Genomic DNA, 23,940 nt, shown 5'->3' with positions numbered 1-23,940 from the left:
CCAGTAGAAAATTACCATGGTCTGAGTACCATGTAAGTAGAAGAGGAATAATAAATAAATGAAATACCTCCAAAAGGAATAAGTAACAAAGTGAATCACCGTATGCGTGTGAAGTAATGCAAAAGTGTTGATCCCCATCTCCCCTTTCTGATCTTCGCCCCTTCCGGAACTCCCCACTTGTAATTCTTTCAGTACATTTCCTAAGTAAAAATTTAATTTAAAAAAATCAAAAATATATTGTAAAAATTTATGTAAGGCTGTCCTTCGCAGGTGCCCCATAGGAACTGTCAGTTTGCCTCCCCATGCTTCATTACTGCGCAGGGGAGAAGGGTGTACAGTGGGAGCCATTACTGAATGAATGTAATATTATAAAAATTTTATTTTTTGTACTTCAATTGATGTTCGCCAGTGCTTTCTGCCTGGCGGCTAGTTTCAGCTTGCAAGTCACGTTGCATTATACCGGACAGAACCGCTTCGAAACTCACTTGTTGAAGCATCAACAGCTGAACTCACGTGTTGCTGACAAGGTAATGCTACCGAACCGCGCGTCTACCATTTGGCTGCCCTATAGAGAGGTTCGGGGGTGGTCACGTGGGGGTGGAGCCGCGGCCAGCCGCCAGGAGCGGACGTGCCGTCCGTTCTCTTCTGCTGGCATCTTCCGACAGGTTAGACGCTCTCCTCTTCCGCTCTCTTGGACAGCAGCCCACTCAGTTTCGGCGGCTTCTCTAGGCCTGCCTTCAATCACTTTTTACTAAAATAAACCATCATGTCTATCATAAGATGTTTAACTTCATCACCTCAACGACTGCCTACTGCTTTCCCTTCCTCGCCAATCCTGACACATTAACAAATAACAGTTTTTCGTTCATATGGGATAATTCGTCAGCTGCCCTAGTTAGATACATGACTCGCGTGCTTGTTCCGGCAAGGCAGCCTGTTGCGCCTTGTGGATTATAGAGAGCTCAAGTAATATACGCAGCAGAGCCGCTGCCAGGGCAGTCGCTTTACAAGCCCGTTATGGGTTAGTCATGGTCCATTCTCGACGGAATACACCAGGGAGTAAAATGCGCTGATTAACAGTGGATCTATGCCTCTTGCAGTCATAGTGGCTCCACCCAAGAAAAGACAGCTCAGAAACTGATGATCGTTGGTGCCCCATGGCGACATACTGGCACCAATCGGAAGTAGATAGTCTGCTGATTAAGTAGGAAATTATGCCCTTGGAAGACGTACTGATGCCAAAACTGTTTACCAGAACCATAAAAATAGTTAAGGCGCTTTTGAAAAATATTGAAGTGGTTTGGAGGGGGAAGGGGGAGAGAGGAACGAACCTTTTCTCATGTCTTATATAATAATATCAAAACTCGGGCTCTCAAAGGCCGCAAATGGGTGGCGTGGATTTTGCTGAGGCGCCCTTAAGACGAGAGGAGGGCAGTAGTGTGGAAAATTTTCTCTCTTCCCATAGGTGAAACAAATAATCATGAGCACTGGTAGGCTGAAGTGTAATTTTTAGCGAAATTATTTTTTAGGACACCAGAGTTCCTGATTCTTAGATGGATGGAGAGAAATTGGTGATCGTTTGAGATCTTAGGTGGCAGCCAGATTGGATTTTTTTATTTATTTACATGTCAAGTTCGGTAGGACCAAATTGAGGAGCAAATCTCCAAGGTCATGGAACGTGTCAGTACATGAAATTACAACATAAAAGTAATAATAGGTAAAAATAAATGTTCATGAACCCGAAAAAAGTCCATAAGTTTAAGTAAAAGCAATCAACAATAAAATAAGAATCAGTTTAATTTTTCAAGGAACTCCTCGACAGAATAGTGAGTGTTCTTGCTGCAGAATGAGGACTTAGTGGAGATTGGCATCGTGTGAAGATTAGGAACATTTCGATCGAGCTAGAGTCGTCTCATAGCTGTAGTCATGGTTTTGATTTTATAGTTCTAGTTATTCGTCATTTGGGACTCAACGTTCGTTACAGTGGACCTCGAGTTAGCGCCACTGGCTTGTTAACTTGCCTGGTGCATGTATTAACTCTAGTGCATGTCTAACCTCTTCTTACATCTATATCTACATTATACTCAGCAAGCCGCCTAATAGTGTGTGCGGGTGGGGGGGGGGTTACTTCTGGTACCACTAATTAAGGCCCCCTACCCTGTTCTACTCACAAATGGCATGTGGGAAGAATGATTGTCGGTAAGCCTCTGTACTGGTTCTAATTTCTCCAATGTTCTCGTCGTGGACATTACGCATGTTGTGTGTGAGAGGAAGTAATATATTGTACAAATGTTCCCGAAAAGTGCTCTCTCGAACAGTAAATCCATCTGTAAAGCACAACGCTTCTCTTGTAACGTCTCCAATGGTGTTTTTGGAGCAGCTCGGTAACGCTCCGTAGCCATGGGTGACGGAATTATTTCTGCCACATCACTTGAGGTCGATTCAGTCGGTATCTCTGGAAGCAACTCCTCTTCCACATTGTGCTTCCCAGTACCTTGCGGCTCTATACCATACGTGCTTTATTTGTAACTGAGACAGTTTGATACTTCATGTATTTCTTCTTATTTATGAGTGAAGATTCATAAAGTCAAATTAAACTAGCGAATAAACAGTACGTAGTTACTTTCGTTGACTTCAAGAAAGCATACGTTTCAATCGACAGACATACTCTTGTGAGAATTTTGTAGGAAATGGGCCTGGACAAGAAAACCCACAGCCTTATCCAAACGACCCTGAGTAACACTAGATCACGAGTAAAGTTCAGCGGAACACTCTCAGAAAGCTTTGAGATAAAGACAGGAGTTAGACAGGGAGATAGACTTTCATCTACATCTACATCGACATCTACATACATACTCCACAATCCAACATACGGTGCGTGGTGGAGGGTACCTCGTACCACAACTAGCATCTTCTCTCCTTGTTCCACTCCCAAACAGAACGAGGGAAAAATGACTGCCTACATGCCTCTGTACGAGCCCTAATCTCTCTTACCTTTGTGGTATTTCCGCGAAATGTAAGTTGGCGACAGTAAAATTGTACAGCAGCCAGCCTCAAATGCTGGTTCTCTAAATTTCCTCAGTAGCGATTCACGAAAAGAACGCCTCCTTTCCTCTAGAGACTCCCACCCGAGTTCCTGAAGCATTTCCGTAACGCCCGCGTGATGATCAAACCTACCAGTAACAAATCTAGCAGCCCGCCTCAGAATTGCTTCTATGTCCTCCCTCAATCCGACCTGATAGGGACCCCAAACGCTCGAGCAGTACTCTGGGGCAATCCAGATGATATCCTTACCTCCGATGAACACTAACCATCGAGGACAACGTACTGGGTTCTATTAGTTAAGAAGTCTTCTCCTCGAATGTGCACTGGACAAGGTGATCAGAGAGTGGTGAAAAGAAATGGAAGTACAAAATATACCGAGTGGTATTTACCTGCGACACAAACGGACGGGACTAGTAGCAGACTTTTTAGCTTTCGCAGATGATCTGGCACTTATAGTAAGCTCAGTGGAAGAAGCAGTAAAGCAGCTCAATATGCTCATACTCCAGGCTGCCAAGGTAGGACTTCAATTGTCTCTAGAAAAGACAAAATACCTCACCAACATCAGTGATACTACAAGTGAACTACAGCTGGTACTGTTACTGGGGAAGGCGAAATGCCTAGCGACTGTACAAGGATGGATATAGATTGTATGCCAGAGGCAAAAATCAGACTCCACTAATACGCAGGTATGTGAGAACGAAAGTCAGGGTAATAGATCTATTGGTCTGAAGTTGTTCATGCAGTCCATTAGGAACACAGTCTCACAACGAAGAAATAAATAAAATATGAAGTTGACAAAATAAAGATTTAAGAGAGAAAATAGATGAAGAAAACACTCAAGATGAAAACTTCAACAAAAAACTATATGAACAAGTTAAACATCAGTACGAAGCTCTAAACGAGCTTAATAAACTGCAGGACTTGATTTGATTTGTTTTGCTTTAGGGCGCAAAAAAAAAAAAAAACTGGGATCATACGCGCCAGATTCAGAACTATAGATCACGAACACAGAGAGGAGTTAAACGACTATGCGTCAGTCCCAACTGACAGAAGAGAAGATACCTAAAAACAGGCACGAGGAAAAAGGGCTAAAAAAGACACCATACAGAAACTGATGTCCCAAACTAAAAATTAAATGGACTTCGTCATATGGCTTCGGCGGATAAAAAGTAAAACGCGGTCGATAGCCCGCGCGTCATTAGCTAAACCGGCTGATAAATCATATGGCAAACCCAAGGTGGAACGTAAATAGTTAAAAAACGGGCAGTCTATGAGGAAGTGGCGGACAGTTAAAATTTGGGCGCAATATGTGCAAAGTGGTGGGGTAGAATGAAGTAAAACGGGGAAGAACTTTACTAGTAAAAGCAAGGAGATAATTAATAGCTTATATGAGAGACTCCAAACCTTTATCCTTCAGGAGAGGCAAGAAATCTAGACTAAACCAAGACCTAAAATGTACAAGGATCGAGGAAAGGGTTGGAACTATGAAAGCGGAACAGACTAAATTACGAGTGGAGGTTAAAGGGCATGTGGCTAATGTGCAGCAGAGTATCAACGCAGTACGAGCGCAACAGATAAAACATCAGGCGCCGATTATGACCCACAATACTTTCACACAGGGTGGTGAAGGAAAGCTAGAATCCTTCCAATTAAGTACAGAGTAGAAGAATAAAACTTTGGAAGGTGAGGTAGGTATACCATGTGATCAAAAATTTCCGGACACTCCCAAAAACATGCGTTTCTCATATTAGGTGCATTGTGCTGCCACCTACCGCCAGGTACTCCATATCACCGACCCCAGTACTCATTAGACATCGTGAGAGAGCAGAACGGGGCGCTCCGCGGAACTCACGGACTTCGAACGTGGTCAGATGATTGGGTGTCACTTGAGTCATACGTCTGTATGTGAGATTTCCACAGTCCTAAACATCCATAGGTCCACTGTTTCCGCTGCGATAGTAAAGTGAACGTGAAGGGATACGTACAGCACAAAAGCGTACAGACTCACCTTGTCTGTTGACTGACAGAGATGGTTCAAATGGCTCTGAGCACTATGGGACTTAACTTCTGAGGTCATCAGTCCCCTAGAACTTAGAACTAGTTAAACCTAACTAACCTAAGGACATCACACACATCCATGCCCGAGGCAGGATTCGAACCTGCGACCGTAACGGTCGCACGGTTCCAGACTGTAGTGCCTAGAACCGCTCGGCCACCCCGGCCGGCGACTGACTGAGACTGCCGCCAGTTGAAGAGGGTCGTAATGTGTAATAGGCAGACATCCATCCAGACCATCACACAGGAATTGTAAACTGTATCAGGATCCACTGCAAATACTATGACAGTTATGTGGGAGGTGAGAATACTTGGATTTCATGGTCGAGCGGCTGCTCATTAGCCACACATCATGCCGGTAAATGTCAAACGCCGCCTCGCTTGGTGTAAGGAGTGTAAACATTGGACGATCGAACAGTGGAAAAATGTTATGTGGAATGACAAATCACGGTACACAATGCGGCGATCCGATGGCAAGGTGTGGGTATGGCGAATGCGGAGGCGCTGGTGTTATGGTGTGGCAGGTCGGAGTGGCCGAGCGGTTCTAGGCGCTACAGTCCGGAACCGCGCGACCGCTACGGTCGCAGGTTCGAATCCTGCCTCGGGTATGGATGTGTGTGATGTGCTTAGGTTAGTTAGGTTTATGTAGTTCCAATTTCTAGGGGACTGGTGACCTCAGAAGTCCCATAGCGCTCAGAGCCATTTTGTTAGGGTGTGTCGTGTTTCTCATGGAGGGGCTTGCACCCCTTGTTGTTTTGCGTGGCACTATCACAGCACATGCCTACATTGATGTTTTAAGCACCTTCTTACTTCCCGCTGTTGAAGCGCAATTAGGGGATGGCGATTGTATCTTTCAACACGATCGAGCACCTATTCATGATGCACGGCCTGTGGTGGGGTGCTTACACGACAATAACATCTCTGTAGTGGACTGGCCTGCACAGAGTCCTGACATGAATCATATAGAACGCCTTTGGGATGTTTCGGAATGCCGACTTCGTGCCAGGCCTCACCGACCGACATCGATACCTCTCCTCAATGCAGCACTCTGTGAAGAATGGGCTGCCATTCCCCAAGAAACCTTCCAGCTCCTGATTGAACATATGCCTGCGAGAGTGGAGCTGTCATCAAAGTTAAGGGTGAGCCAACACCATATATTCCGGCATTACCTATGGAGGGCGCCACGAACTTTTAAGCCATTTTCTGTCAGGTCACATAGTGTACATGGAGTACCATAAACGGGTACCGACATGGCTTTTAGTCTTTTTATGATCCTTGAAGTGTTCAAGTCTGTAGCGCCACCAGCACATCGTCAATGTTGAGTTTCTTTTGATGAGTATTCTGAATCACAATCAGGCTGTAACGCAAGAGAGCAATGGGTGGCATCGAAGATCTGGTATCTGTTGTGTTGAGTTACTGAGACATTCAGTATGCTACAGATGTATGTCACACGGTTTTGGATGATGACCACAGAATACTCCAAGCAGAAATTTCAAACATGTTTCTGGAGGTGTGAAAATATTTTACTAATGTGAAAAGCACAGGAGTAACAGTATACAGTGATCTGACACGTTCTTCTGGGTCATGTGACACTGTACAGACCCAGCAGAAGGAGGGTAGATTGTCTTCAGAAAGAACCCCTCCCAACCGATCTCTCCAAAAACAATGAAATATATCGTATACTCTATGGTGTCGGTGATCCACTTTGGAATGCAAGGAATGCAATCCCATGATAGCCCAACGCCTGCCATCCTTGTCAGTGAGGTCATTAGCATTAACAGTGATATCATCATCAAATGACAAACAGTGCCGCACTCCCATTTCCCTCCCCACACCTCCCCTCCAGTTTTCTTTTATCAGTGCCTAGAATTTTAGCCCTCACTAAAATGAAATAACCAACTATAGTGTAGTATATTAGCAGCAATTAAATTGAAACAGCCCCACACTTGGTAGCCGTAGATGAAATATCTTTCCTGTGGTCAAAACTAAGGCAATGATATGAATTTTCTGCCATGTTATGTGAGTTTACCTAAAAAATTAAAAATACTCAAGGGGAAAATCTTGCAGTATTTCCACATCTAAAATGCGTCAGCAAAAAAGAAGCGCAAGATAGCTATATGATAAACAAACTATGCAAGCATCATATTAGGAAGAAAAGAAGAAGTAGTCTTGACAAGATTTTATCATGATGTGTCACTTAAAATACATATTTTATTAACACACAAGGAGAAGTTGCTCTATGTTTACATACATCAAAACACGACCGAAGATTGGGAGAAGCCAGGGATAAACTAGCGCCAAAGTTGACAGTGCAACGAAACAGATGTAGATCGTTATCTCGACAATAAAATGTTTGCTACTGAAATAAAACTTTTTATTTAGTACAAAACAAATGAAGTTTGCTTACCATAATATGCAAGTATAATTTCAAATCTCTGGTCACAAACAAAGATTCGAAATTTGCAGCAAAACAACATGTATTATTGTAGTGGACTGACAAGGCAGCCAGTCCACAGAGACGGGTAGCCGAAAGGGCACACGTACACACACGCCGACTGGCGCGAAGTCTGGAACAGGATTCGTAATGAATGTGATAAAGAAAAGAACGTAGCTACTAGAACACTTAACTTTTATATCGTCCTTTGGTATACAGCATTCTTGATGATACAAGTGAGACTATCTTGAGATACATGCAATGGTACAAATGGCGCCTTGCTAGGTCGTAGCCATTAACTTAGCTGAAGGCTATTCTAACTGTCTCTCGGCAAATGAGAGAAAGGCTTCGTCAGTGTAGTCGCTAGCAACGTCGTCGTACAACTGGGGCGAGTGCTAGTCAGTCTCTCGAGACCTGCCTTGTGGTGGCGCTCGGTCTGCGATCCTGACAGTGGCGACACGCGGCTCCGACATGTACTAATGGACCGCGGCCGATTTAAGCTACCACCTAGCAAGTGTGGTGTCTGGCGGTGACACCACAATTATCTCACAAAATGTGTAAGATTTCACGCACAAAGCATACGTCAATATTCCTCAAATATTATGTGTTCTAGTAGATTAAAAAAATACACATGATTTGCAGACTGGCAATAATGATGGAATTTTGAGCATAAGCAGCACTTGTTTCTGGCCAAAGTTTCAGTGCTGTAGTTTGCAAGCATAATAGACCTTTATATTAAGTGTTTCCTCATCTAAATTGTCTGTATGACCAATTACAATACACATAGCTTACTTAACCCCACTAATGAAATGATCTGTAAGTTGTTCAGTAAGCGTAGTTTGTTCTTAGCACCACGCATAAAATTCATCAAAATACATAAAAATTGGTTTCATAACATTGCAAAAGACACATGTGCACCACGTCTGATGTAGCTTAAAGTACATTTATCTACTACGATTAGCAAATTAAACAATGCTGTTCTCACGTCAAAAATTCGTGTCTAAAACTTAAATTTTGTATCTGTGCCACACTTTGCAACCACAATGTATCTTCAAAGTAAATATTTCCACATCTAACTTATGTATAAAATAAACGCAGCTCACTTATTGACAACACTGAACTAAATTTTAGTTTGGGTAGCAACCACAACTCGTTTTAATACCATACATTAAATTCATCCAAATATATAAGAATTGGTTCTATAACATTTCAAATCCTATTTGAGCACTTCAGCTGATCTAACTTAAGGCCTAAAGTGCAGTTGTCGATAAGAAATAGCAGAGTAGACAATGCTATTCCAGTTTCAATAACTCATCAGATATCAAAGCCTGTCAAACAGTACTGCGACTTCATCTTGTAGTCCAAAACTGTGACATCCTCTGCTGTTTCACAGTGCAAACATTGGGAGTAGTGGAGGAGGCAGCCACTATATTCCTTTCATTCTCTCTGTAATGTAATATAATTCTGCTACCTTACTAAAGTAAGGATTACAGTCTTCCATGCCGTCAGAACTGTATTGTAATTTTGCTGTCTCATTAAAGTAAGCATTACAAAGATATAGGATGAGAGGGAGACAGGCATATACGAAATTTACAGAAGTGTATGAATTAGAGATATGATATCAGCTACTGGAGACGCCAGCCTCTAGGGAAACCTGTATTCATATGATAGCCTCTGTAATTTATTATAATACGTATAAATCAGACATGAACGCTTCCCACGCCTGGGTTCCCGGGTTCGATTCCCGGCGGGGTCAGGGATTTTCTCTGCCTCGTGATGGCTGGGTGTTGTGTGCTGTCCTTAGGTTAGTTAGGTTTAAGTAGTTCTAAGTTCTAGGGGACTGATGTCCGTAGATGTTAAGTCCCATAGTGCTCAGAGCCATTTGAACCATTCAGACATGAAATTTTCTGTGATGATGATGATGAAATAGATGTGGAAGTATTGTATGTAACATTATTCATAATGATCTGCCAATTGAGTCAGTAAGTGGTTAGGAGAGGATTGGTTGTAATTTCGTAAGTCATGTCAGTTCCTGCAGAATCAGTTACTGGTAGGGAACGGGATTTCCTGGCATATCTCACGTGAAATGGCTACTCAAGATCCCACCAGTTTGCAGGATTCTCCCAAACACCTCCCCCTACCCAGAGGTTTCTGTTGGACCAACGCCATTTGATGTATCAAGAAAATGCATTTTCTGATGCTAGACATTCTGATATCCCTATGCTAAATGCATTCCGAACAGGGGTATATGTATGGATGAATGATGAACTGCCTGACACTGCATTGTGCAAGAAGAAGATATTGTGAATTCGTAACATATTTCACTTTGCTGCTTTTCGTCAACGATTGCATTTGACCTGTAAGTTAAATCAGGTGTGTGCTCATACGTGATTTTCAATGTTATGTTACCAATGTTTACGTATTTTTATAAATGTAATACGTGGTTTTAAGATATTACTACGTTCATTGACTAACCTATAATTTTCTTAAATCGTACATAACAATTAATTCACCACAGTAGTGGCATTTGTATTTTGTGCTTGAAATCTTCTATGTTTTTATAAATAACACAATTTTCTTTTGGTGCAGAATTCGAAATTTCGTTTGCAATCAGAGATCTGCATTAAGATAAGCAAACTGCATTTGCTTTGTACTCAATAAACTGTAAATAATTTTACTTTGGTGACAAAGATTTTGTTTAGGTGATATCGATTTTCCATATCTGTATTATTGCACCATAGTCTTTGACGACTTTTCATCTGTGTCTCCTTCCAGCACCATCTTATGATACTCGACAAAATCATTGCAATATTTATGTTTCTGATGTATTTTTGGAGATATTTAGCTGTCGAAAGAACATTGTAACAACACAAAAGCATTATAGAATAATGTAGATGTACAAAATAATACATTTGAAGCTCTCTTGCGCGTTACGCCACGTATAATATACAAGTTGTATTTTAACGTTCAGTAGTGCAGCTTAACCTGTAAGTCCACGATATTAACCGTTGTTTTTGCTTGTGAGTTTGTGTGTGTGTGTGTGTGTGTGTGTGTGTACGCAATTCAGAGTCAAACATCATTAAAAATGATGCCATTTTACGAAAACAGCATTGAACATGAGGCCAATTCAAGAGATATTTACGTAATTTTTTTCGAAGGTACTGCATATCTTCGTACTTTTTCGCAATTCAGATTAAGCTTGTGTTATTACAAAAAGCATTCCGTTTGACTGGTTATTTGAACACACACTAAAGTTCTTGACGGGGAATATGGAAATGGGGAAATGGGAGAGAGGAGGAGTCGATGTTTTTCAGATAATGATGATGACTTCACTGATATGGCTGGTGACCTCCTTTATAAGAGCGGTGACGTCACTGATAAGGGGGGCGGGCCTTGGGACGTCATGAGATTGCGTTCAGTGCATTCTATACTGGATCAGAGCGCCATAAATAAACTACTCTTATTGATTTAGTATCATTTAGTAAAGGTAAACTAGGAATCGTTATGATGATCAAAAATTTTGCTCAACAGAAGGCAGACAACGCCATCTGTATTAATCTTGAAAATTCGGTTCAATTAATGTGTGAAGTGATTGCATTTCAGAAGGGAGGAGGGGCAAATAGTCATGCTCCATCGTTGCTGTCAGCTGCACCAGCAACGGTTTGTCGCTTTGTTTTCTGAGTATCTTGAAATCCAGCTTCTTGAATGGCCTGCATGGGCACCTGACTTGAACAATAAAATGACTTACTGGTAGAAGTGAAGAAGTTAATGCATGGTCTAACGTGTCGTAACATCCTCCAGCGGACAGTAGATACCCACTGTGAATTTGTATCCCACGAATGGGTGGCGTTAGAGCTGTTATATTAATGTGGTCACTTCAGTGCTATATCGTCTCCACTCCCACATTCCCACTGATGATACCTGAACCAAATAACAGCCTGCAGTCCTAATCAGCTTAGTACTATCTAATTTAAAAACAATAGTAATGTAATTGCAATGTGTGTTAATATCATGGAAATGTTACGTTCAAGCCCATAGGTGAAATAAGTGATAGTTCAACACCAGAAGTAGTCTACTTTTCTTATTTTCATTCGCTTATGAAGTATGGTGTTATTTTTTAGGGTAACTCTTATGATCTAAAAAGGGTAATTTTTGGCAAGAAACGGGAGGTTCGAGCAATATGCGGTGTAAGTTCGCGAATCAGTTGCCGACACCTGTTCAGTAGTTTGGGAATTCTGACATTGGTCCGCGCGACTGCTACGGTCGCAGGTTCGAATCCTGCCTCGGGCATGGATGTGTGTGATGTCCTTAGGTTAGTTAGGTTTAAGTAGTTCTAAGTTCTAGGGGACTGATGACCACAGATGTTAAGTCCCATAGTGCTCAGAGCCGTTTGAACCATTTGAATCTGACATTGGCCTCTCAAGACATATTTTCTTCAATGTCGTTTGTTGTTTACAATACCAGCATATTCCGAAGAGTGAGAAGCTTCCAATCAGTTAAAACTAGGCAGAAATCCAATCAACATTTAGAATGCTCTTCCTTGACTGCTGTGTGCAAAGGCGTGCTGTATTCTGTTGCATCCATTTTCAGTAACCTGGCAACATAATCAAAGAATTTTAGCAGTAATCCATGCACTTTCCAGTCTAACCTGAAGAGTTTTCTCATAGCTCACTCTTTCTATTCCGTCGAGGAATTCTTGGAAAAAATAAAATATTAAGCTAATTCCTGTGTTATTTTTTTCATTATGTTTATTTAAACTTATGGCTTGTCATCTCCATAGGGTTCATATTCATTTCATTTTATCTATTATTACTCTTCTGTTTTAATTTTATGCATTGACTCGTTCCATGACCATGGATACTTGCTCCTCTATTTGATCCTACGGAATACGACATATAAAATAAATTGCAATGGAACTCTATTTCGTCATTCTAGAATAGACGCAAGTTCTTATCCCCACTGTTTCGGTTCTCAATCTTCCGCTGTATGGAGACATGCACCCTTGCATGTGGATAAGTCTGTTTAATGCAAGAACCGCTTTATCTTATGCAAATAAACAGCTTGAAACCGGAATTAATTTTCAATCTCCACCGAAATGTGTGTTGTTATGAAAGTTCTTGGCAGATCAGGACTGTGTGCCGGACCGGTACACGAACCCGGGACCACTGCCTTTCGCGGGCACGTGCTCTACCAACTGAGCTACCAGAGCATGACTCACGACCGATCCTCACAGCTGTTCTTCCGAGGGTACCTTATCTCCTACCTTCGTGCTCGGGCAGTCATGGGAGGCAGAAGCACACGTGAGACAAAAGACGTGCAGCGAGTATTCTACATTAAAATAGTGTGTGTTATGTAAATGTGGTCTGAGCCTGTACTGGTTGACGACAATTCGAAAATCCACGACAGGGAAGTTCTAAAATCGAAGCAGTAATTTTTAATTCCTACAATCAGGGCATTGATTCGACAGCTACAGATCTAACTTCTGTAAATCGCCGATACTGACCTAGTAAGGACCGTATTTGGGCAGTTCCATTTCATTTAGAATGAAATATATATCATAATAATTTAATAATATGGTTCAACGATGCAGGAAGAGTATTTTATTCTCTATGTAACATGATACTGAAAAGTACATGTTATGACCCTTTTCCTGAAAGGAACCATTTGATCTGCTCAAAAGGGATGTTACAATATTCCGAATTTCTCCGAATCTCTATAGATATTATAATAGTGCTAAATTCACGACAGAAATAATGTGATTATGCTATGATGTCTGTTCCTATTCAACCTACCGTGATCAACAGACTTTAGACATTTTATTGGTTACTGAGTACTCGTAACTACTTGCAGAACAGGTCCACGCCTGTAAAAATTGTTTGAAAGACCATGTTCGACTATGACAGTCTGTATCTTATTACGTGCCACTGCAGTTTTTACATTACGCCATTCCCAATCTTATCAGTTTGTGACATAGCACGGTATAAATTATGTTGGCCGCGCGGAGTGGCCCCGCGGTCTTATGCGCCTTACTACGGTTCGCGTGGCTCCCGGCTGTCGGAGGTTAGAGTCCTCCTTCGGGCATGGGTGTGTGTTGTCCTTAGCATAAGTTAGTTTAAGTTACATTAAGTAGTGTGTAAGCCTAGGGACCGGTGACCTCAGCAGTTTGGTCCCATAGGAACTTACCAAAAATTTCCAAATTATGTTATGATGGTAACTGAGATGCATTGTGTCCCACTTTATAAAATCAGAAGAAATAACAGGTAGAACCAATAACATAATAGATATAATTATTCCACTGTTTGTCGTACGTTTACAAGTTGCTAATAATCTCCTGTGGCTCTGTAATGGGATGCAAGTCTTTCAACTGCTCGCCACTTGGGCGACTTGTGTGTCCCTAAGCTAATTAAGTTATCCTACCAAAGAAACGGGACCAACAGTTTAACTTCCAATCCTAAGCAAGTGTCGTACCTTGCAAATTCTCACATAGTCAACAGATGAAAGGCGAACTAAAGCCAGACTGACAATGTCAGTGAGCTGTTCCGGATTCGATACAGCGAAATCTCGGTCTGCAGGCATACGTTTCACCAGTTGACCAACATGCCCAAAGCAGAACTATCATTATCTAATTAAGTTCAAGATATTTAATGCTTTTGGAAAGCTTTCCTGGCTGTTGAACACGTATATTTGCAGCCGTAAAGCTACACCATATTCGCACTTTATTTTAGCATCAAAAATTTTTGTGGCACGAACTCTGCGTTCTGCTCTTTCGACGTACACTACTTCACTCGAATCCGCTTTGTACGATCCCGTCACTTTCGAAATCAGTACATTCCATCCTTCTCTATGAAATTCTAATGAAGACATCACAAATAGAGCGACATGACAAATCAAGTTGTATACACGAAGAACACGTCCAGGCACCGTGCCACATACCTTAGTGTGGAGACCGTCCAGAAATGGCTCAGTAATGTCGATTCGTTTGTGGCGAACCATTCAGCTGCACATTTACGCACGGACAGCAGATCGTGGTTCCTACAACTTCGGCCGCTGGTTGCACAATTCGTGGCGCAGAGAGGTGTCGTACTCTGTACTCCTAAGCCGTCTTACAACAGAGCACGTAGCACTCAGTCTTATTTCGTATGCTTCCGACTATGGATTTGTATTTGCATGCGATGTCACGCACGTGTAGCACGTGAAGTTTTCTCCGAGTCAGTTGCGCCTCCTGAGAGGTTTACGAAACTCGCTAAAAGATTTACTGTCACTACTGGTGTTTACCGAACTCCAAATTTAGCTGCAACGTTGCTACACGTTAATGTCTTTTTTCGTGTATGACATAAGTAGTCTTCTTCTTTCTATACCCCAAAGTAAATACCTGTTCGTAGTTTTATTCCCGTACTATCAAACGTTTGATATCTAATTTACAAGACGAACATAGCTATTGTAGACGTTATCATTATTTGTGTACATTTCAAATGAAACTAATGACTGATAATGCTCAGACGAACATTTTGCAAAAGAAGTATCTGACGTGCGAAGCCGGTCGAGGTGCCAGGGTCACCGCCTGTGGAACTTATAATGTCTTTGATTTTCATTTCATAGCATTCATTCATTACAAAAAATTAATGTGCCAGATTTCTTTACATTTAGTTGAGTGTAATTAAATGAAAATTTTTGCCAGGTGACGACAGTGAGGTATTATAAGGCAAAATCATTTGTTTGGAACCATTTATTTTAACAAGTGTAGTACTTACAGAATCATACGCCCCAAAATGAAAGTAGTTGTGTTACCTTACAGTCTTTCTGTTTTACTCATCTAAGTGCGAATGTGGAGTTTCTATGAGGTAATTAAAACACTGCGGGGTGGAACACCTTGTGGAAAAAATCCATATGAGTTAATCATGCCGGCTTTTGATGAAGGAATTCTAGAATACGAATACACCGAATATGAATTAGTATGTACATATGCTGTCTTTGTCAAGTATGCATACTGTTACATTCCGCGCTGACTTGACCATTTCACTGAAACTATACAACTGCACCTGGACTTCGAATAAGTGAACAGCACAAAAATACCGAGAAACTTCTATTTTGGGAAATATGAATCTTGAAAAGTATCCGGATACCTTTGTAATGCGAAACGGAGCACTAGATATCACGAAAGGCGTACCCGTTAGTATAAGATATGGCAGGGAGTACTGTGTTGTCAGCAAAGAAACAGGATCGTAGAATGGCTCGGTCAGGAGCGCTTAGTGACTTCGAACGTGCACTAGTCGTAGGATGTCACATCAGTAACAAATTAGTAACGGACATTTCAACTCTTCTAAAGCATCGAAAGTCAAATTTTTATTATGTGACTGTGAAGTGGCAATGCGAAGGAACTAGCACAACTAAACCTTGACTAGATAGATCTGATGTACTGCTGGACAGCGAACGTCGAACATTCCGGAGGGTGGTTGTAAATAATTGCAGAAAATCAGGTGCACAAATTACTCGTTAGTTCGAAAGTGCTATCTCCAGTCACACTAGAGCAATTAGTGTGCCTAGTGAGATAAAAAGAATAGATTAGAGTGACCGAGCAGCTATATTTCCGAAGTCAGTGGTAAGCGACGCTTAATGTGGTGAATATACACCCATGGACAGTGGATGAATGGAAACGAGTGATTAACAGTGTGAATCACACTATTCGCAGTGGCAATCCGATAGAAGGTTTAGAGCTTGGCTGATGGCTGGAGAACATTACTTGCCATAAATTATCATCTGTAATAAATTAGCATCTATGAGGGAATGGCTTGTGAACAATAACATTCCTGTAACTTCCTGGCACATCAAAACTGCGTGCCGGACCGAGACTCCTCCTTTCGCGGGCATATGCTCTACCAACTGTGCTACTCAAGCACGAAACATGATCCGTCCTCACAACTTTACTTCCAACACTACCTCACCTCCTACCCTCAAAATTTCACAGAAGTTCTGCAAAATTTGCGAGACATTCTTGAAATGGACTAGCTTACCCGTAGTCGCGATCTGATCCAAATGGAACCTCTCTGTGATGCATTAGAACGTCAACTTCGCTCCCCAACTTCTCTGCTTTCGGTTCTTGAGGAAGAATGCGCCGCCATTCCTCCACTGACATTCAGAGACCTTGTTGAAAGTGTCCTCAGCAGAGTTCAAGCCATCGTTAAAGTGAAGGGTGGACACGCCTTAAATTAACGTCCACTAATAAGTGTCTGGGTGCTTTGTATCAGATAGCGTATAGCTGTGAAGGCAGATTTGGAGTCGGTAGAGCACTTGCCCACAAAAAGCGAAGGTCTCAGGGTCTATTTCTGGTCCGGCATTCAATTTTAAACTGCCAGGAAGTTTCAAATCTGCGCAAATTCCACTGCAGATTGAATATTCAGTAAAGAATAGCTCATTTATGACTCTCAGAATCTTCTGGTCATAATTGTCGGTTACACAGTGTTGTTTCTTCTGGTTCTACAGTCTCTAGGTTCTTTGTCTTTCAAACATAAAGTGTACACAAGTGCAGAGCTTTTCAGATAAATGTCCTTGACAAATGGCACTACGAATAACATCTTTTTAAAAACTATATTTGCTAATGCCCTTACAGTATCATTATCGTTATCTTCGTCTCCAGTACAGTACAGTAAAGTTACTTAAAAACTCAAAACTTATCTGCAATATGTACACTTGACTTCGTACATATAAAATTTATTTGTGGCCCAAAATTTGGGCGTCTTGATTGCTGGAACATTATCTGAAACTAAGTCTTCCACGGTGCAGGCTTCAGGCAACTTCGGGCAGACTAAGGGGTGTCCAGCATTTTGAAGTTCTCCACATTTTCAGGTTACATTTCTAGTAACGTAGCCGCACCGCTTCATATTTTATTGGCACCGCGTCGCTCCAGTCCGCAGTCTGTTCAAAGTCTTCCACGTATGGTCGGACTGCGGGAAACCAGAAGCGGGCTATTCCTTTACGTTTTGGTTATTAGTTCCAGTTGCCTTGTTTCGCGACGGTTCTATTCGGCGAGAGAAAGGTGACGATTTAATGGTTTCAGTTGCTAGAAGAAAGCTCTTTCTCGTCTTCAGCCTTCATATGATCATGCCAAAACAACGGCAGGTTACAGAGAAAACATTCAAGACAAAAAACCGTAAGCGAATCCTACAGTCACAGCTGTTGCAAAACGAGCTGTAGTGGTTAAATCGATGGAGTGATAACTTACTTCAGTAATCGAATAACTGAACAAAAATGTTGGACATGTAAATGAAATCACGGTAAATAAAAGCGGTAGATTACGATGCGCTGTGACAGGCAGTCATATTTTGATAAAGCCACACAGAGAAAAAAATACTGATTGTAATCGGCAATTGCTACAATTACGGATATTTAGGATGATCAGTGAAACGCATACGAGATGACTCACTTGGAATCTAGCGTCATTACGTCGGGTATTAAGAAATCTAGTAACGAAAGGGCAGACAGAGAAGAAACTATGCGAGACAGCCATTACTTCCGAAGTAAGGGTCTGAAAAGAGAACCGTCTCGAACACCTATTGTCGAGGAAAATCTGAATAACAGGAATCCGGAAAATTTTGGAAGTGCTGTTCAGTTAACGCTATGCGTTGAATTTCATCAGGGGAACGCCTCGCTACATGAACCAAGGAAGGCAAAAGTCCTCCTCGAAGACCCACAGGTACAACCGCTTCATTGGCTCGTCCTGTCTATCCTCAAACACGTCAGCGATATGATCGAACGGCAGATGGTTAGTCCTCACGTTCACACGAAAACTACGTTGAGGAAGATTCTCCATGGACTTAATCTGACCTGAGATATTACTTGTCCGGCACTCAAACTGCAGCATATGGAGGCTACACACTCTATTAAATGCCAAGGTCAGATATCACGCACAGTTGTGTGAATATAATCATTTCTGTATTATGATGTACGTAACATATGTTTAAAGTCCATATAAGCCAAATTACTTGTTCTTGATGTTAGTGACCCCTCCACAAAAGTGTTATTTCGTTAGTAATGCGACAGTCTGAGTAACTGCCGTGTCTAACGATTATGTCCTACACTTGGTTCAACGTAACATACATAGCTGTTTACTAATGGTGATCATTGTAAAAATGATCATTTGTGTGTGGTATTAACTTCAACACTTAATATGCATTTGTGGAAATATATCCACTTTTCATAGTTTCCAACTGTTCTAACCGGAAGAAACATAATCTATATTGCTTTTTTAGGGAAAATGTACCACTGACAATGATGTGCTTAAATGAGAAACACTAATTTGAATTTTAGACAGAAGAGAGAAAGAACGGAAGAACAACACGGAAATTGGGAAATTACCATATGCTGTCTGTTATATGATGTCTTCTACTTCATAATTTCAGTGAATCACACTGTAATGTCTGGATTTTTTATATTAGAATTAAGGATCGTCTATCCTGGCCCATCTTACAAACTGGACTGTCGTAGATAGTAGTTGCTGAGATAAAATACAGTGATAGGGAGAGAGGGTGAGGGGAGAGGATAAAGTAATAACTTAGTAGGTCCACAGCATCATAAGGGAATTTTCAATATCGTTGAGGATATATATTATACAACAAGAGTCCACTTCTTTCACAGCTTCATTAGAGATTTAATTTTGTCCAGAGTATCAGTTCCCTGATTTAAGCTATTGTTGCACGCTCATCAAAATTAAGGAGATGCTTTGGGCTAAGCGCGTGCTTTCATCCCTTCGTTTCAGCCAGACAACCTGCTTTTGCCGAACATGAGGGGTACTCTGTAAAGAATTGCCTCATTATTAAAGAGAGCTTCTTTACGTGTTAATGATTCAGCAGCATAATGAGGCTATGGAATAAGCGCTGCTAAATTACAAGACCCAGCCGTAGCTTCGGCGCATTATAAGCGTTGATTTAAGAGGCCCATCTTCTCGTCATTGAATGGGATGGAACCGAAAATTCATGTGAACCAAATGCAGTTATGAAATACCAAATGTGACTCTGAACAATGATTATGATATTGTGATTTTCACCTGTTAAGTAAGATAAATGTATATAAATATTAAGAGTGGAGTATGGGGTAAGGTAGCCACTCTAGGGGAAATTGAATTTTCACCTCACCATGTTATTTACACAAAACTTGCCGCTTTCACATATTGAAACTAAATATTATAAGGTATTCCACCGAATATTTTTAAGTGAAGAAGAAAAGAATACACAGGAACTTCGCTATGTTTGTTGTTCTGATTTCTAGCCAGATTTTCTAGGTATCATGATGCCATAGCATCTGAAATAATACCAAGTGGTGGCACCAGACCGTTTTCAATCGGATTTATATATTATGGAAAATATAACAGAAGAGAGACTGTTTCAAATAATAAAAATTATTTAATTCAAAATCTTCACAAGGAAACGGAATGACAAATGACAACATTTCATATAAAGGGGTTTAGAAGTCAATCTGATCTGTATTATTATGCGTGATAAATGGAACTAACTAACTCCTTTTGGGGTAAACAACTTGGCTATTTTTTCCGACAAGCAGTGGGGCTACTTTCCACGATCGGACGCCCTGTCGGTATTATCGGTTCACAGATTATTTATTTATTTATTTATTTATTGATTTATTTAACCTGGCAAGACTAGGGCCATCAGGCCCTCTCTTACATCTAACCAGGCATTCTACTTATTTTACATTCTTATGTTTTAGTAGGCATGTTAAACTACATCTAGTACAAAAAGTGAAATAAACAATTAGAAAGGTACACCTGGAAAAATACATACATATAGAGTTTATATTCGTAGATCATAGGTACTGTTATAATTAGACATTATTGAAGAGACAGATTTTAGATAGGAGTGCTGGCAGCAGGGAGTATGAGGGAGACTGATGGTGAAGGGAGGAGAAGAATAGAGAGACATGATGAAACATAATTAAGGAAATATAAAGGAAAAGAAGATTGCGTGGCTAATAGAGATAGATGAAGAGGAAGGCATCTCAGGAGCAAGACAGGAGACGCTAGCTTTGCTATTTGACAGATGAGAGGATTGGCCTTGTACATTAATTTTGTGGAGAACTTTATGAGGATGATAGTAGGAAATGCTTCAACTTCTTCTTAAAAGCAGCAGGGGATTGAATTTTGCGCAAGGTAAGGGGCAGTTTGTTCCAGAGGCGGACAGCGGCAACTGAGAAGGAGTTTGCAAAAGTTTTTGTTTTGTGAGTGGGCACAGTTAGGATACCAAATAAGAGTGACCTCGTGTTTCGATTATGATGGCATGACAGGTTTTTAATCTCTGAAGCAAGGTACTGGGGTGCTTGCGCGACGAGGAGTCGGTGAAGTAGACATAGAGTGTGGTAGTCACGCAATTTGTCCGGCCGCAGCCACCCTAGCTCGGAGTATGAAGCACTAACATGATCATATCGGCGAATGTTGCAGGTGTAACGCACACAGGCCTTCATGGTTAGCTCTAGCCGTCTTTTGTTTTCACTACTCATGCCTTGTTGAATCATATCACAATAGTGGAGGTTCGGTAGAACGAGTGCTTGCACGAGCTGGCGTTTCAGGTCCTGTGGAAATATGTTCCGAAAATTTTTGAGAACATAGAGACAAGCAGACGTCTTTCGGCACACTGCGACTGTATTCTCCGCCCAGTTGAGATGCTCATCCAAAGTTACACCCAAGATCTTCACTGTTTTCTGATATGGTATTGGAGTACCGTCGAGCAGAATAGGAGGTAGCCGTTCGCGGAAATCTGAACTTATTAATTTCTGATGGGCTATTATGAATACCTGCGTCTTTTTTGCATTTAGTTTAAGCCCCTGGTTTTTCGCCCATGTCACTACTGAAGACAGATCATCATTCATCTGAGCGATGGCAGTGTTTACATCTTCAGGTCTGACGCTTAGGTAGAGCTGGAGGTCGTCGGCATAGAAATGATATTTACAGGAGGACAGAACCGATGAAATATCGTAGACATATAAAGAAATCAAAAGTGGTCCTAAGACTGATCCTTGTGGCACTCCCGAGGAAACATGTTTCCAGGAAGATTTCTCATTTACGCAGGCAACACATTGCTGTCTGTCTTTTAAGTAGCTTTCAAACCATCTCATTGCACTATCAGAGAAATTAAGCTGTTGCATTTTCCTGAGCAATATGTCAAAGTTAACAGTGTCAAAAGCTTTGCTGAAGTCCAGTAGCGTCAATATTGTTGCCTTTCGATTGTCGATGGCATATTTCAGGTCATCAGTTACTTTAATTAGAGCAGTGTTTGTGCTGTGATGTTTACGGAAAACGGATTGAAATTTGTCATATAGGCTGATTTCATGCAAGTGTTCAGTGATTTGGTCATGAACAATATGCTTTGGAAACAGCAGGCAGTATGCTAATTGGTCGGTAATCACTAGGCAGTTGCGGGTTTTCGATCTTAGGGATGGGTCGAACTATGCTCCTTTTCCATGCAGTGGGGTATATTCCGTTCACGAGGGAAAAATTAAATATGTCAGTTAAGACAGGTACTAAGATATCGGCAACATTCTTAATCATGGTTATACCGATACTGTCGTTGCCTATTGCATCAGAAGAGATTCTCATTATTGGTTTTCTTGCCGTATTTGTTGTTACATGTTTTAGATGGAAGGTATCGTTGTTAGTTATCCTGTTTGGGGATTCTTGTGGACGGTAATTATCAGCCGTGCTGGTATTCAGAGGTGCAGAGAAGAATTCATTTAATTCGTTAGCTGACACATGAAAAGTAGTTTCCGATTTTGCCTTTCCGACCCCCAAGCTACGGAGATTCTTCCATAGAGTCGTGGGCGTCAGATCGCTGCATACAAGGGAGCGAGCGTGCCTGATTTTAGCATTGCGAATGCATTGTTTCACTCTGTTCCGTAGCTTTCTATATTCTTCGAAACGCTCGGGTTTCGGATCTGCCTTGAAACGCCTGTGGGCAGCATCCCTATTAGTCATCATTTGACGTAATTCAGCTGTCAGCCATGGAGCAGGAGATTTTCTTACACGGATTGTGCGCACAGGTGCATGTTTGTCATAGAGGGCAGTGAGTTTATCACCAAGTTCATTAATTTTGCCGTCGATTGTAGGTTCTCTGATTATTTTATGCCATGAGATTTCTGAGCAATCGGCTGTTAGAGTGTCAAGGTCAATACGTTTCATGTTCCTACAAGTTATGTAACCCGATTTGATCCTTGGGGGCTGCACAGAGTATGCCAGGAATATTACATCATGTGCTGAGAGGCCAGGGGCCGAAGTTTGACCAACATTCTCTTACTTTGTCAGTCTGTTTCGTTGCGATTACGTCTATAAGAGTATGACTGTGCGCCGTATGGTCTGTGGGTTGTAATGGAAGAATGTTCATGCTATTGCAACTAAACAATCTTCTTAGGTTTATTGCGGAGGGAGTGTCTCTTAGCAGGTCTATGTTCAAGTCACCCATTACGATGACATGTTCGTATTGACACTGAAGTGAATGTAATTCCGACTGGAAGGAACTCATTGAGCTTATTTTTGGCGGCTTGTACACGACGCCAGTCAAGAATTTCCGACTTTGTATATTTATTTCAATGAACATGAATTCAGCCTCTTTTTCTTCAGCAGGATTTGACGTACATAAGACTTCCCTTTGAGATCTGTTCGTATATACGCGCCTACCCCGCCACCTCGCTTTTTTCATCTGTCTGCCCTAAGAAATGTGTACCCTGGGAGATCAATAGACGCAGAGGATATGTGTGGTTTCAACCACGTTTCGGATAAGAGGATTACGTGGTAGTTTAGTTGGTTGAAGAGGAGGCTAAGTTCTTCGTAATGTGCAGGTAAAGACTGGATATTGCAGTGAGCTGCTAAAAGCTCTGACGCGTTCCTCTGAGCAGCCTGAAGTAGGGTGGCAGACTGGTTTGTCCCTTTGTTAGGCACTACCTGCCGCGAGGGGCACTGGCCGCTGCTTCCGCCAAGTGACATAACACAGGGGTGTCCGAGATTTTGCGCTCGCTGTTTGTGACTCCGCGAGTGCCGAAAGAAAGGCGACTGCAAGAGATTTCCTGAGGTAGCGGGAGTATAGAAAGTGAATTAGTGGTATTCGGTGCAAGGAGAATATGACCAAAATAGTGACAGCCGTGTGTCACTGTGTACCCTCTGTCGTAAGAGGAGAAATGTAATTGGCGTATTTGAAACAGCTTAGGGTGGAAATAAGGGAAAGGGGATTTAAGAGGCCGATGCTGCCAGCAGAGAGAAGTAAGCTTAATAATTAATAGATTATCGTAAGAAGCTAGAATTAAATTGAAATTTATTAAAGTGATACTGGTAGTGATTATCGTAGGAAGCTACAAGTAGATTGAAATTTGCTAAAGTGATACTGATAGTGATTTTTGTTATGAACAATTTAAAC

Source organism: Schistocerca nitens, chromosome 3, assembly GCF_023898315.1.
Source record: "Schistocerca nitens isolate TAMUIC-IGC-003100 chromosome 3, iqSchNite1.1, whole genome shotgun sequence".
Lineage (NCBI taxonomy): Eukaryota > Metazoa > Arthropoda > Insecta > Orthoptera > Acrididae > Schistocerca > Schistocerca nitens.
This window is presented reverse-complemented; position numbering follows the sequence as displayed.